We start from the raw sequence: 15,877 nt of genomic DNA, 5'->3' as shown, positions 1-15,877 counted from the left end.
CAATTATTAAAAAAATTGAGAGTGTAAAGTGTGATTTCTATCCATTCATTGTTCTCTCTCTCTTATATTTATTCTTGGTCCCACTTATAAAATTAATGGTAAGAGATCATACTTTACCCCTTAATTGTTAAAAAAAAATTGAGAGGATCCATATCCAAAAAAGGATCGATTGAAGCATAAAAAACTTAACGATCTTATTTATGTTCATTATAACTTAAGGCTACAACAAAAGTACTTTCTTAATTATTATTTAAATATTTTAATCTATAACAATATATAAAGCCAATACAGAGAGTTAATATGACTTTGGTGTCCAATTTTTTTAGACTATATTAACCCTAAATAAACTATTTCAGAAAGTAAATTATGAGGACAAAATAGACATAAAATTTGTTTTAAAAAATCCAATAACTTTTTACTAAGATGAAAATAGTTTTGTTACTCCTGTAACTATAAAAACACATCTTTCAACAGAAAATATCAGACGGTCTGCAAATTGCTAATAAATAAAAAAAATAAACCGATGTAAATATCAATATCTTTTCACATTCTTTACCATCTTCATGCTTTATTTAATTTTGTTAGTTTTAGTTTATATCATTTGTTTTATCAGTGTCTTTGTATTCTTTACCATGTTCATATTTTGTTTAATTTTATATTAATTTTAGTTTATATCCTTTTGTTTTGAGTACGCTATACTCTCAGTAGTTTGGTTTTTACTCTTTTATTGCCTTCATCTACTGCAGTTATTGTAACACCATACTACATAGTGTTTTACGCTTAAGTCGTAGAACAGAGGTAGTGTGGTATAACAGACCTCTAAACAGTAAAGATATACATATAATACTGAAAGAAATAATATACTAGGAGCCTTGAAACAAAACGGGTAAACAAAATCGCAAAATAAAAAGCGCAACGCTCAAGGAATAGGATTACTTGCATGCTAAGAGACCTAATAGGAACATGATAAAGATAAGCAGAAGGATAAAGGAAAGCCAAGGTAACAGCATAACTAGCCCCTGACTCAGCCTGCGAAGCTAAGGCTGGCCGGATGCATAGCAATCAATACAAACAAATGCATATGATGCATGCCTGTCCTATGGCTGATGGGGCCCATCTGTCGGTTATCCAGCCAGCCCGACAAGTCCGAAAACCTTAGACTGTCCCTCGTCGCGCATCCCCAAGAGTCTATGCATAGAGTTCACATTCATATTTCATAAAATCACTCAATGGGGGCTATCCATACCCGGGAATTTATACGTGCCCGGTCACCCTTACGACGTAGGGTCAACAGAGTATCGAGATTCAACCTGGAACACGTGATGGCGAGCCACGGCTCTTACCCAGGGAACTCGTATCTCAGATAGCATTATTCATAAGCCATTTCATAGTCATAATTATTATTTAATCATTCATCAAGCCATGGCATATTAACTCCTTTTATTAACAACCTCCCTTTCACATTCTTCATCGTCATTCCCTTATAATTCATCTTGATTACCCTTTCCGAGTCCTGACCAAACTTTTTTATCAAACTCTTCTCATCCTTCTTAATATTGAATAATCTTAAAATCAACCCAACTCTAACATTAAATCAATCACATCACACGAGGATTGAACTTTAACTTCTCGAACTCATGACTATCACTAAGACATCCTCGACACTCTATTTTCTTTTCTGTTTCTAATATAGCAAATGAACTCGGAATTGCACAAACTTTATGTCCAGGCGTTCATATTGAAATAAGATTTCTAACAAATTAAATATCATAATTTTCTGATTTTTCTAGCCTTAGGAATAAAGGAAAAACCGTGACTGTTCTGCAGTGCATAAAACCAGAAAAACAGCAGCAGCATGTGATATTCAAAATTCAATAAAAAATCCAAGTTAAATCCAATGACTTTGAAAATTAATGTAGTTAAACTTTACTCATCCAGGTTTCTTTCTAAATTGGTTCTGAGTCAATACCATTTTTAATGAAAAAGTTACATTACCTGAAAGTTAAGTAAAAATGAGGCAAAATCTGTTTTAAAAACCAACAAGCTTAGTACTTTTCAATTGGAATAACTTTTATTACAAAACTCCAATTAAGCTAAATTTTGATTTGAAAACCCCTAGCTCATCCAGAAATAAGTGTGTCTTGGTTGCAACCCAATTTCTATTTAATTCTAAGAGTTACAAGCATTGGAAGTTGATGCATAGCTTGCTGAAATCTGTTTCTTTTCAGTTTTGACCACCAATATTTAAAAATTCACAGCTCCCAATCCTCAACTCTTAAAATTCTAAAATTTTATAGAAATAAAGAAAGTTAATCAAATTTTATAACAAAATTGGTTTTGCTCCAAAACTCAACTCGTAAAAGTCGCAGCAAGACAAACAAGTTGCTGCTCTGTTTGATCTTTTCTGCTGCTGGACAGATTTAACAACCTAACTTTAAAAATTTGTCATAAATTGTATATTTAACAAAAAGGTCCCAAATTTTCCAGTTTAGTTCCTTATATTCCCAAGTTTAGCCCAAACTTGGTCTCATGCAATTCCGATCATTACATAATTAGTTACAGCATATACAATACCACCACAACACAACTCTACACCCTTATTAACAAACACCAATCCTAATCCATCATAAATAAATATAAGAGCACACCATTAATAGCTTTCACACCTCATAATTCTAATATATAAATTCACTAACAAATCTATTCTAACAACATTACAAGGCTAATCATTAAATACAACAAACAATCTAACTTATTCTATGGTTCCTCTAACCTAAGTTTTCACAACACCGTAAATATTAAACGTGCGAAACTTAAACCATACCTTGGCCGATCACTTAATTCACCCAAGGCAGCTTCTCAACATAAAATCACAGCCCCTCCAAGCTCAATCAAACAGCCCCAAAGCAAGCCTTGTCACCAACAAAGCTCCAAATAATCCAAATTCAAGTTCAATGCATAAACACCCTCTTAAACTACACCTAATACACATATATATGTTCCAATTCAGTTTTCTATTACCAAAAATAAGATTGGGCTAGGGTTAGGGTGTTCTTACCATACCCATATGCTCAATAGCTTGAGCCCACAAGTTCCGGAAGCTAACTTGAACCCGAACACAAAAATTGGACAAGATTCACTATAAGTTTTCAAGTTTACCAAAGAAAGAGGGATAGAGATTCTGAACTCAATAGAAGGCTTACCAGAGAAATTATTTGGATATAAAGGTAGAGCTCGACGCGCTGAGCGCGTGGCCGCGAACGGTGCGGCAATCGGAGCCCGGATGAGGAAGTTATGGTAGTTGGAAGGAATGGTGAGGGTTAGGTTTCTTCTCTTCTCCCCCTTGCTGTGTTTTTCGTTGCTGTGGTGAAATGGAGAAGATGAAGCTGCTGCTTCATTTATGTTAGGGGCCCGGTTGAACCCATGGGTCCAGTTTGGACTCCGGTTCAACCGGTTCGGCCCTTTCGGTCTGATTTTGGGCCAAATTATCGAAATTGATATCAAAATTCTCGTTTCGATGAGCTCTATCCTATTTTGATATTAGTTTTGTATTTTTAACTTTCCTAATTAAAATTCAATTTACTAACTAATAATTTACCGATTTTAGCGGGGTTTACAGTTATAAATTTCATTCAATTTTGCAGCAGTTACTACTTTCACGTATCTATATTTTCAGTCATTCCTCTCCCTTTTTAATTTATTCCTAACTTTTGATGTATGAAAATAGTACTGTGTCTCTTTTTTTCATTAATTTAATGTAGAAAGAAATAATTTTTTTGTCTTATTAATTTTGATGCAGAAAAAAATAGTTTCTTTTTATTTGATATGTATTTTTATATGTCTTTATCTATCAATGATTGAATAAAAAAGTTCTATAAATATTTTGTTAACTTATTTTTTTTAAATTGTTTTACAATAATATATTTTTTTAATTTTTTAAAATATTGATTAGGTAGAATATTATGTTCGAAATTTGAATACATAAATATTTACTTTGACACTAGATTAAATTATTAATTTTGTCTACCACAATATTATTTATTTTGTATATTGGCTAAGTTATTTGATTGGCATATATATAGGACACAAGAAAGTTAGCACCTATCAAGGATTTGTTAAAAATATTAATATATTAATTTCCTAAACTATCTAAGCTATTAATTATTTAGAGTACTGAATTTGATATTTAATTATATAAAGTACTAGGTTTGACATTTATTAATTTCTTAAATTGTATTGTAAAAGAATTAATTAATTTAATATTATTTATTTGTCACATAATTAACATATAAAAGATAAAAAAAACCTACACCTACCAATAGTAGAATGAAAAATTCTCACACATATTTTGTTATTTTTTTTTATTTGTAATCTATTTTACATTGAATAATATTTTTTATTGATTATTAATTCGACATATAACACAATAAATATAGCAATATAAGAATTTTGTTAATTGATTTTTCAAATAATCTGGGACCTAAGATAAAAATTTTGTTAATTGATTTTGTTAATCTCTTTTTTATTTTTAATCTATTTTACCTTAGATAATATTATTTTTTATTAATTATTAGATTTACATATAACATTTAAATGTGGCAAGATAAGAACTATGTTATACATTTTTTATTGTATATTATATAAAAAGTTAAAAATATTCTGAATTTAAAAAATTATTTAATAATAAAATTGTGTTTGTTCAAAATTGTAAAAAGAGACAAAGAGAAAAAGAGAAAATTAAAATTTTTTAACCAATTACAAAAATTTACCACCATCAAAGCTATTAAAATTGAGTATATTAAGTGAGGATTAATAAGAAGCAAATCAGAACGATAAATCTAAAAATTTTCTATCTCTCTTTATATAGTGTTTCACTTTAAGTAATTATTTTAAATGGATAGTATTCAAATGACTAACAAAATAATAAAATGATTTGCATTAGATTATGAAAATTAATCTCATCCTTATAATACAATGGCATTATTTCAAAATATGTAAAATAAAATAATAAAGTATACTTAAATTAATATGCAAAATAAAATAAATGTGAAACTTAGATAGTAGCAATCAAACATGAATAGCAATGGTTGCCTTTTGTCCCAAAGTACTATATTAAATTGTGACTTAAATTTATAATTATTAATTAAAAAACTTACAATTATGTATTTTTTATTATTTTAGTTAAAAATAATATATTTTGATATTATTTTTTAGGATGACTGACATCAAATTTTGATAATTTTAAATAAAATTTTAAATGCTTTATGTCTTACTTATTTTAACAAAACTTCAACAACTCATAAAAGTTAACAGAATAGATGGTTATAAATCAAAGTGATAGACAAGATTAAAGTTGCAATAATAATATTCGGTGATAATTAATTACGGTCGGATGAAGAGAAGGTGGAAAGAGAAGAAAAAAATGAGAAAGAAGAACAAGGTAATATAATAATAGCGATGAGACAATACCAAGTACGTGTACAAAGAATAATAGTAAGAAAAAAAGTGTTTGATATCTTATTTAATTTAAATTTATAAATTTTATACATTCTAAAAGTTAATTTGATAATTTGGGTAAAAATTTTAAATGCTTTATGTCTTACTTCTTTTAGCAAAATTTTAACAACTTATAAAAGTTAACATAATAGATGGTTATAAATCGAAATGATAAATAAGATTAAAAGTTGCGATAATAATCCTTGCTGATAATTAACTACGGTCGGCTGAAGAGAAGGTGGAAGGAGAAGAAAAAAATGAGAAAGGAGAACAAGGAAATATAATAATGGCGATGAGACAATGACGACAAGTATGTGTTTAGAGAATAATAGTAAGAGAAAGAATAGTGTTTAATATAGTAAGGGGATATAATAAAAATATAAATTAATCATTTTGAAAAAATAATGAAATTAAAGAAAAATTAAAAAATAAAAAATAAAATTAAAAAGAAAAATAAAATATTTTTTAACAATTGGAATTATGCATGAAGATAAAGAGTCTTTTAAATATAAATTTTTATCTCAGCTTCAAATTAAATACTATTAAAAAGAAATAATTAAATTTAATAACGTTTATAAATAGTTAATTTGTAAATAATATTTTTAAATTTGAAGTATTTATATAATTAATTTTATGGTTGATAAATCTGACGGTTTTTCAAGACTCGAGAAGTTATCGATAATGAGATGTATGATGAATTATGAATGATTTTGTCCAGATACACAATTTTTATACTCTCCTATTTTGATTATTAATTATTCTCATAGTTTGATATTTAAAAATGAAAAAAATAAGCATTCTGATTTCTTCTATTATTCACTATTTATAAAAAAATGAAGGCCTCTTCATATTCAGATTCATATTTTGACCTAACACTTAAAAAAGATGAAGACAAATATGAATATCTATAACATTTAAATAAAAATTATCTTTTATAAATAACTAACATATATTTTAGTTTATATATACTAGTCAATATTAAAATAAAAAAATATTTATCTAATAAATTTGAAGAATGAATAATATGTTAACAAAAAATAAAATTAATTTCTTAAAAATAATAAAAAGTGGCTGAACAGGCATGATAGTATCTGTTGAGCTGCTAGTATATATAATACTTTTTGAAAACATTACTTTTAGTCATCGTAAGAGTAATAAAATAAATTGATAATTAAGCTAAATAAAAAAGTAAAATTATGATCAAATTTGTTTTGATACATTTAAGGATCATTCGGATTCGGATTGAATATTAAAAGATTCACTACTATTCTTAAATCCAAAAAAAAATTGATATTTTACGACAAATATATCTCTTTAACTAGCTTAGATGATTTAGGGTACTTTTTTAATTTAGTTAAACATCTTAGTCGTTAGTTGGATTATGAATTATGATTAGTTATGATTTTGACATGCTTTGTAAAATGTTTTACATTAACGTTAATATTAATTTGTGAACATTATTTAAATACTAAATCAGCTAAATTTAAAAGATGATCAAAATGATGATGGAACTAATAATTCTTCTCAAAAAAATGAAAATCAAAGTAAAGACTATTAGAATTTATCTCTAAATTTGTCAGATGAATACCCAAAATTTGAAATTATTCTATGGACGTAATTTATGGAATGTTACTCTTATTTTATCAAATTAATATACCATTACACTACGCTAAAAGCGGCAAATGGTGGCGACCATATACCAGCGGTCTTCGGAAATGCCGCTAAAATACTAGATTGTAATTGTTTTGGTGATGATTTGAGATAGGACTGCTAAATCAAACAATTTGGCTGTGGTTCAAGGACAAAACGCCGCACACACAAAATCTCCAATTTCCAATTGGAATTAAAAAGGGAAACCGCTCCCTCAGTGATTCAAGAAAAAGTGAAAAACACAAAACCTCCACATTCGCGGTTTCTGTCCCTGTCCCTGTCCCTTTCACGGTTGCGGGCGTGGTCGCGGTAGTCGGAGTCAGCAGAGGGTTTGGAATCGGCTGCGGAATCAGAGGAAGGTCGATTAGGAGAAAGGATTTGCTCTTGGCAATGCTTCTATTTGGCGATTTTCTCCTGGCGACGCTTCTATTTGGCAATTTTCTCCTAGTGGCGCTGGAGTGCTAATTGCTCGCGATGGGTTTTGGTAAGGAAGACGGGCTTGGATAGTGTGGCAGAGTTGGTGGCGACGGCCGGGGAGTAAGATGACGTCATCGATTGAGGATTTCATGGCAGTTGGCTATGCTCCTATGAAGTAACAGAAAAAGAGGAAAAGGGATCGCTTGGTTAATTGCAGGTGGGGACAAGAGAACACACCACAAGACAAGAGTAGCTCAACACCAAGGATCAAAGCAAACAATTTGGCTGTGAACTTTTCTTTAAATTACCTGTAAGTTTTTCTTTAAATAACAATGACCATTCAATTTTTTCTTCATTTATGCAAATTATTCATCTTTCTCCTTCTTATTGTACAGATATCCAAAAGAAAAAAACATCTAACAGCGTCATTTTTTAAGCCACTAGTATTGCATATTGAATTAATTCTAACTATTTGGTATTGTTTTGAAAGCTCAAAATGTTGAGGTCTGAACTTTTCTGCATTTTGTGGTATATGTTGTTGTGCTGTGCTTCTGCGTAGTTGTAATTGCTAATATGTTGTATTTATGGCTATCCAGGCTCATCAGGAGATTGTGAAGAAACTAGTCAGTTGGATTGAGAATTATATCTATCATGGAAGTTGATTTATGGCACAAAATATACTTGAATTTTTTTAATGATATTATTTTTGCTGGTCACATGCAATATATTATTTTAATATTAATCTTAAGAAGATATTTGTTTGATTGTTACAATGGGATTAGTATAGGATTGACTAATTTTATGTCTATTTTCGTGTTGATTATTTTTAGGAATTGAGATTTATTTTTTTTTTAAGTGTTAGTGGAAGCATATAATTCAAATTTTAATTTTAAATATTTGAGTATTCTATATTATTATTTAAGTAATATTGGGTCAATTGGTTCAATTAATAACCCAATGATTGAACTAATAATTTAGTAATCTGATCAGTTTGATTATCAGTTCGGTTATGACAACTATTACAAAGTATATTACATCTTGATTTTGGTATCTACAAACTATATTACTTTTTTTTGTCCACTTTTGTTTTTGGTACTTACAAAATATATATATTTTTTATCTATGGTATTTCCTAGTCTGACAAGTCAATAATTAATTTGTCACGGATTTGAGTTCTATTTAAGGCAATGTTTTAAAAATTGGACTGGACCGTCTAGTCGGACCAGTTCAACCGGGAACCAGCATGAAAAACAGTCTGATCCTCTTCTTAAAACTGCCATCCTCTAAACCGCTGAGAAACTGGCCGGTTGGACCGGATCGAAAACCGACCAGTTCTTTAGAAACGCTGTCGTTTTCATTGTTTTTGTTTTTGTTTTTAACAAAAAAAAGCCCCACCCCCNNNTGTCCCAAATCCATACGGCTCTCTTTGTCTGCTCAGATGTGCTTCTTGTAACACCCTACCACACAAAGCTTTACGTTTAAGTCGTAAAACGGAGGTGGTGTGGTATTACGACCTCTAAAATAAAATGAGTACATATAGTAGCAGAAGAATTATAATATGCTAGGAGCCTTGAAGAATAGAGGAAATAAAAATCTCAAAATAAAATCGCAACGCTCAAGGAACGAGATAACTTGCGTGCTAAGAAAACTATAACTACTAAACATAAGATGACAGAAGTAGGAGTAGAGTACCAAAGATACACAATAACAAGCTCCTAACTCAGCCTGCGAAGTCAAAACTGGCCGGAGAATATTTACACATATACACACATATCCAAAACCCAAAAGTACATATACACAATTTTGCCTCTCCATAAACCTCTAAGAGGATCCAAAAAGAATAAGTTATGCGGAGAGAAAACTAAGTACATATATATACATCACTGTACAGCAAAACTATCCAGTAACCACTCCGCTTCAAGAGCCCAGATGCCTAACGAGATGCCTCTCGACCTGCATCTGAAAAACAACAACATAGTATGGAATGAGAACCGGAGGTTCTCAGTATGGTAAAAGTGTCACACACATAATATATAAGGTCCTGGGAATGCCAGAGGCAATCCTAGAAACATTCAAATTATAGAGCTTAAAATATTAAACAGGAGCCATAAAAGGTGGTTTTCTAAGCATATTTAAATCTAACTTAACTTAACCTTAAATCTAAGTCCCATACTTCCATCCCTCTATACCTCCAACTCCATCATGCATTTTCACAGACAAATAGACAGGTAAAGGCAAGCACAAGAAAGTTACAAATACTACAGGTAACAAATACACATTTAACATGGTGAGTACATATAGGCACACCCAATTAAAGCACAAGCAAGTAATTCAAGTAATGTGCATATGATGCATGCCTGTCCTATGGCTGATGAGGCTTATCTGTCAGTTATCCAGCCAACCCGACAAGTCTGAATTGAACTTAGACTGTCCCCTGACGTGTATCCCCAAGAGTCTATGCATAGCTTTTTCTCAAACAATCAATATTGCTCAATGGGGGTAACATTTCCAGGAATTTATATATTGCCCGATCACACTTACATCGTAGGGTCAATAAAGTATCGAGTTTTCTACCTGGTACACGTTGTGGTAAGCCACGACACTTTATCCAGGAAATCTCGTATCTCAGATTATTCAAATTCATAAACCATATAAATAATTCAATTATAATTCATCAACATCCACATCATTCTCAATCGCATCTCATTCATCATCATACATCAATCATATTCAATCCTTACCTTTCATTATCACACCTCTCATTCTGTCCATCAATAGTTCCAATTCAAAACATAACTCATCCTTTTCTAAATGAATCAAACTTAAAACATGCTCATTTTCTTAATAACTCAAAATCAAACCATATAACCTTTGAATCTAAATCTTTTTAAATAATCATCTAAATAAAATCTCTAATTTTTATAAAATTTCGACAGTACCTCCTCTAAAACTTGGACTTTGCCACCCTTTTCGGGTCCAAACATGCATTCTTTTCAATTCAACATACCCTTTCTCATCATCATAACAATCACGACAATAAATATACCTCAAATCAACAATTATACTCATACAATATTCAAATTTGACAACCAAAATCCAACTAAGAATCATAGTTCACAAATCTTAGGCTTTTAACACAAAATACTTCATTATTACAACAACCTCCACAATAGTTATACCTCAAATCAATAATTTACCAAATCACCAGTTAATCAACAAGCACCAAACCAACCATGTTCATCAACAGGATACTAAGTATTAAATATACACATGCAATCCAACTTATCCTATGGTCATCTAGCCTAAGTTTTCACAGAACATTATATATTAAATGCAAGAAACCTAAACCATACCTTAACCGATTTCCAAGTATTATTCCAAGATATTTTTTCCTAAAGAACACAGCCCTCAAAATCTCAACTAATCAGCTTCCTCCAAGTTCCAGTATTCACAATTTCAAACTCCAATTATTTATTTTCAACCTAATACATATTCATAACACATAGATATCCAATTTAATGCTCAAAGCTCAAATTTAATAAAATTAAAATAGAATTATCATATCTTCACCTTACCCAAGCTTCACATAAGCAAGAGTGAACATTTTTTTCAAGCTAATTGGATCCTAAAACATCAGAAATAAAAGAAATTCAACTTCCTATTCAATAGTTCAAGAATTGGGGGAAGAGGAGGCTGAGGGTGAAATAACAAGTTACCTATGAAATTTTTCTGGTAAAAACGTAGAGCTCGACACGGTGAACGTGTGGCCGCAAACGGTGCGGCAATCGGAGCTTGGACGGAGAAGTTACAGGAGTTGAAAATTTGCCGTAAGGTTACGGGGTGTTTCGCTCTTCTTCTCCCTGGGAAGCTTTCAGCTTCGTGTTGCTGAAATGAGGGAGAAGGCAATGCTGGGTTCATTTAATAAGTTGGTCCGGTTGGACCGACAGCCCAGTTTGGGCCCAGTTCAACCGGTTCGGCCCATGCGGTCTAATCTTGGACTGTTTTCTTCGAAATTAGTGTCAAAATTCTTGTTTCGATGAGCTCTATTCCAATTTGATATAATATTCACATTTCTAATCTTCTTTATTAAAAACTAATTTATTGACTAATTATCTACTAATTTATCGGGGTTTTTACACTTCCGCGGCCGTTTGTTTGCCGTTCACGTTCGCCTCTTCGTTTAGCCATCGTCTTCCTTCGCGTTCTTCGCCATTCACGTTCGATCGGCGTTCATCGTTTGCATTCGCTCGCCGTTCACCGTTCGAGTTCGCATTCGTGTTCGTCTGGAAGCCACGTTGCTCTGCTTCAAACTCTGCGACTAACCCGCGCGTTCCACCTAGCCGTCGAACTGCCCTCTTTTGTCGCCGCCGTGAGTTCCCTAAACCTGCCACCAATACTCTACTTCAAACTCTGCAACTTCTGATTTCTATTACAATAAGTAACTATTTGATTTGGTAGTGGTTTGGATTTTTTTCCATAGATTATACAATTGTTATATTCTCTTCTCTATCACATTGATATTAACTTTTGAATTCTCTTATTCCATTTTAATTTTACCGCACCCCACATGTTTGATGAAATGCTTTAACTATATTTCTGGTTGGTATAATTTTAGCTTTTAGAAACTTAGTAAGTTGATTGCATGTGAAATTAAGAATAATTGAATCTTAGTAATTGGAAAGTTTAGGTGCACAAATAGCATCTTTGCAGAAAACATATTAGCATGATGATTCCACTTGCATTAGTGTTCTTCTGGTAAATTTTAACTGCTATTATGAACTTGTTAATTTGCTAATTGTTCTTCTGTTGTTCTTCTACTATCTTTAATTTTTTTGTTTTTGTTGTGATTTTCTGTTCTTGGTTTAAGCTGTGATTGAAGGTTCTTTGTTTTGGGTATTCTTCACTTTCCTGTAAGCTTAGCTTTTAATTCTTTGAGCATACACGTATCAAATTATTGTTTTCAGCAATGGTGATTTTTAGATATTTTTTTTGGGTTGCTTTGTTTTAAATGTTCCTATTGCTGTTGTTGTGTTTTTGCTGTGATTTAAATGTTCTTTTGATTCTTTTTTTCCAAATGCCCAGTTAGTGCTTGGTTGATTGGTTTTGCTCACTGATTGTATTTGATGATAAATTTTAAATTGATAACTCTTACTGCTTTACTGTCTGTTTTTGTAGTTAAATTTTATTAAAGTTTCTTGAATTTGCACTGCCTAAGTTACTGATGATTCACTGTTCCTTCATTGTTTTTTTTGTTGTTAATCATTGTGATGAGCTTTGTTAAAATTGGGTTGAAAATCATTAATCTTTCTTCATTTTTCACTGTTCTAACTTCTGTTCTTATTAAAAAATTTATAATTGGTGATCTTTTGATTTATTATATGCTTTATGTTTTCATTGTTCTGTTCTTATGAAAAAAAATTTTGCAATTAGTGATTGTATGATTCATGTTATTGTTCTGTTATATAAAAAAAAAGGAAAAACTACCAAAAGTACCCATGAAGTTTACGAACGCTGACAAAAGTACCCATAAACTAAGGAAATTAACGTTGTACCCATGAAAGATGGGTTCCGTATGACAAAAGTATCCAAATCCTAATTTTTTGTTAATTTTTTAATAAAATTCCTAAACTACCCCACCCTAACCCCATTCTACCGTCACTCCCTCTCTTCTCTTCTTCCTCTCTCCTCATTTATCCCTCAAAAACCCTTACAGAGTCACAGAAACTCTCCTCCTACCTCCTCATTGCCGTCCGCCACCCACCTACTCCATTACCGCCAATCTCTTCCCCTCTCACTGCTTCTCCCTCTCACTAATAAGGTGACTACAACACCTTCATTGCACACCTGTGACCCAACCTGAGGAGAATGCTGCCGTGGCGCGCATGTTGTAGCCGAGGAGAACATCGTCGTGGCGCGTCTGACCCAGCCAAGGAGAACACCGTCGTCGCACACCTGAGAAGAGAGAGGGGTCGTGGTACTCTTGCATGCAGAAAGCGGGTTCGGTAAAGAGAAATTAGAGAAGAAAGGGAGGCGGCACTGTGGATGGAGGTTCTGCCATTGACGATGTTACAGTCGGCCGGTGAAGAAAATGGTATTTCTTTTTTTAAAAATATTTTTATTTTATTTTTCTTCTTTTCAGAAGTTGATTTAGTTACTACTAAAATGATACTATTTTTTTTTAAAATCTGCTTCTATTTTTTATGAAGGCTGAGATTGATTTACAGAAGATCCAGTTGATGGCTACTTCTACTTCTGATTTTTGCTTAAATAAATTTTAAATTGGATGAATGGATTTGTTGATTTTTTTATGGTTGATGGCTTTTTCTATTTCTAGTTTTGCTAAAGTGAATTGAAATTGGATGAATGGATTTGAAAATTTTTATGTTTTGAGTATTTTTTGGCGTTTGATTAATTTGGTTTGGGTATGGATTATAAACTTATGAGTGAATCGATTGAGGTCCGATCCTCTACCACCACCACCACCACCATTGATTTCGGTCTGGTTTGTTGTAGGAGTAGTTTTGGATTCCATGGCAAGAGTTGGTGCAAATTGAGTTATGAAAGGTTCAAAAAGTGAGTTGAGGTTGAGTGTAGGGTAGTTTAGGAATTTTATTAAAAAATCAACAAAAAATTAAGATTTGGATACCTTTTGTCATACGGAACCCATCTTTCATGGGTACAGCGTTAATTTCCTTAGTTTATGGATACTTTTGTCAGCGTTCGTAAACTTTATGGGTACTTTTGGTAGTTTTTCCTAAAAAAAATTATGTTTTCATTGTTTTGTTCATTCTTTGGTTGCACTGTCCCTGTTCTTGATCTCCGCTGACTTGCTAGCTACCTCTCCTTCGTGTTGGATTCTTTTTATCTCAGGCTTTGTTGGATTCTGTTTGTTTGAGGCTCTGTTGTGTTTTTGTTTCAGGCTCTGCTGTGTATTTGTTGTGCAAAACTATTATTTTTTGTTTTACTTTTTGACTCAGCTACATTAAGACAATATTCTCTATCTTTAACTTGTGCTTTGTAATTCAATCCAGCTATTTTTAATGAAAGTATAATTATGTTAATTGTCAACAAATTTGCAGCAAGTTTTTGCATATTTTGATGATTAATTACATTTAGTTGGTGCTATTTTATGTAGGGTTTTAAATTTGAAAGATATTTAGGATTTTTATTTATAATTTATTTATTATTTTATTATGGAACAATTTTTTCGGTTGAACCACGATTAGACCGGTTAGACCAATAAACTAGTAAATTAGTGACTAGAGTAGTTTGATGATCGGTCCGATTTTTAGAACCTTGATTTAAGGTACTGTTAGTCAATAAGTTGCTGCATGTATAAGGTAAAATTTAAACTTTTGATATTTATTTAAACGGACGAGTGAGACAAATTATATTACTTATTAGATAAACACAGTGCAATATTTTTTTTTTGTTGGGTAAATAAAAGGGACTGAAGCCAAAATATTGAAGTAACCAAAATTTATAAATGGCCTACATATTTTGTGTGTTTGAATTGAGTTATTTTTAGTACTTATGGGTGATCTAATTCATTAATTCATTGAGGGTATATTAGATCCAGAAAATTCATATAAGGATATAATTTATTTTAGAGAAAAGGACAAATAGGTTCCTAACCTTTTGTTCTGCGGACATTTTTATCCCTGACCATTGAAAAATACTTTTAAGTCCCTGACTTTTACAAAACTTGGACGGATCAGTCCCTCCGTCCAAATGCCTCCGTCAGGAACTGATCCGTCCAAATGCCTCCGTCAGGGACTGATCCGTCCAAATTTTGTGAAGGTCAGAGACTTAAAAGTATTTTTCAATGATTAGAAACAAAAATGTCCGCAGAACAAAAGGTCAAGGACCTATTTGTCCTTTTCTCTTTATTTTATCTTTAATACTCTTATTCTACCACAAAACTTTGCAATTGTCAAAGATATCTCACAAAAAAGACGCAACATCTTGGTTTAGTGGTTAACTGGTTATTTTCTATATTTTGTAATGAATGTTTTCAAATTCAAAACTTGACTAATACTAAAAAATGGAAAGAACTCTTAATACTGTATATGAGAGTAGTATTTTATAAATAAAAAGACCCCACATAAATGTATCATTGCTCTTGTAATCTATGCTCCACAATGATGGATAACCTTATGTAGCACAGAGAGATTATATTAATTAGATCGGATTAATTTTTACTGTACTTTGCAATTTAATTCATCTCTTTTCTTGAGATTTTTGGGCCAAAAATAATCAATATAAATAAAAATTTGAAATTTAAAATTAACAAAAGCAGTATATATTTGAATAA

General features: G+C 31.5%; 3 long non-coding RNA genes across 3 annotated transcripts; 1 reads left to right on the top strand and 2 right to left on the bottom strand.

Moving 5' to 3' along the window:
* On the bottom strand, window positions 1,567–3,191 carry LOC110270365. The gene is made up of 2 exons (XR_002359820.1): window positions 3,059–3,191; window positions 1,567–2,981 (listed from the first exon to the last, which is right to left on the bottom strand). It is a non-coding gene; the product is annotated as an uncharacterized LOC110270365 (long non-coding RNA).
* LOC107631274 lies at window positions 7,148–8,410 on the top strand. Its single transcript, XR_001618535.2, has 2 exons — window positions 7,148–7,873; window positions 8,160–8,410. It is a non-coding gene; the product is annotated as an uncharacterized LOC107631274 (long non-coding RNA).
* LOC110269820 lies at window positions 10,848–11,437 on the bottom strand. The gene is made up of 3 exons (XR_002358578.1): window positions 11,280–11,437; window positions 11,134–11,188; window positions 10,848–11,045 (listed from the first exon to the last, which is right to left on the bottom strand). It is a non-coding gene; the product is annotated as an uncharacterized LOC110269820 (long non-coding RNA).

This window comes from Arachis ipaensis, chromosome B03 (genome assembly GCF_000816755.2).
Source record: "Arachis ipaensis cultivar K30076 chromosome B03, Araip1.1, whole genome shotgun sequence".
Classification (NCBI taxonomy): domain Eukaryota; kingdom Viridiplantae; phylum Streptophyta; class Magnoliopsida; order Fabales; family Fabaceae; genus Arachis; species Arachis ipaensis.
This window is presented reverse-complemented; position numbering and strand designations above follow the sequence as displayed.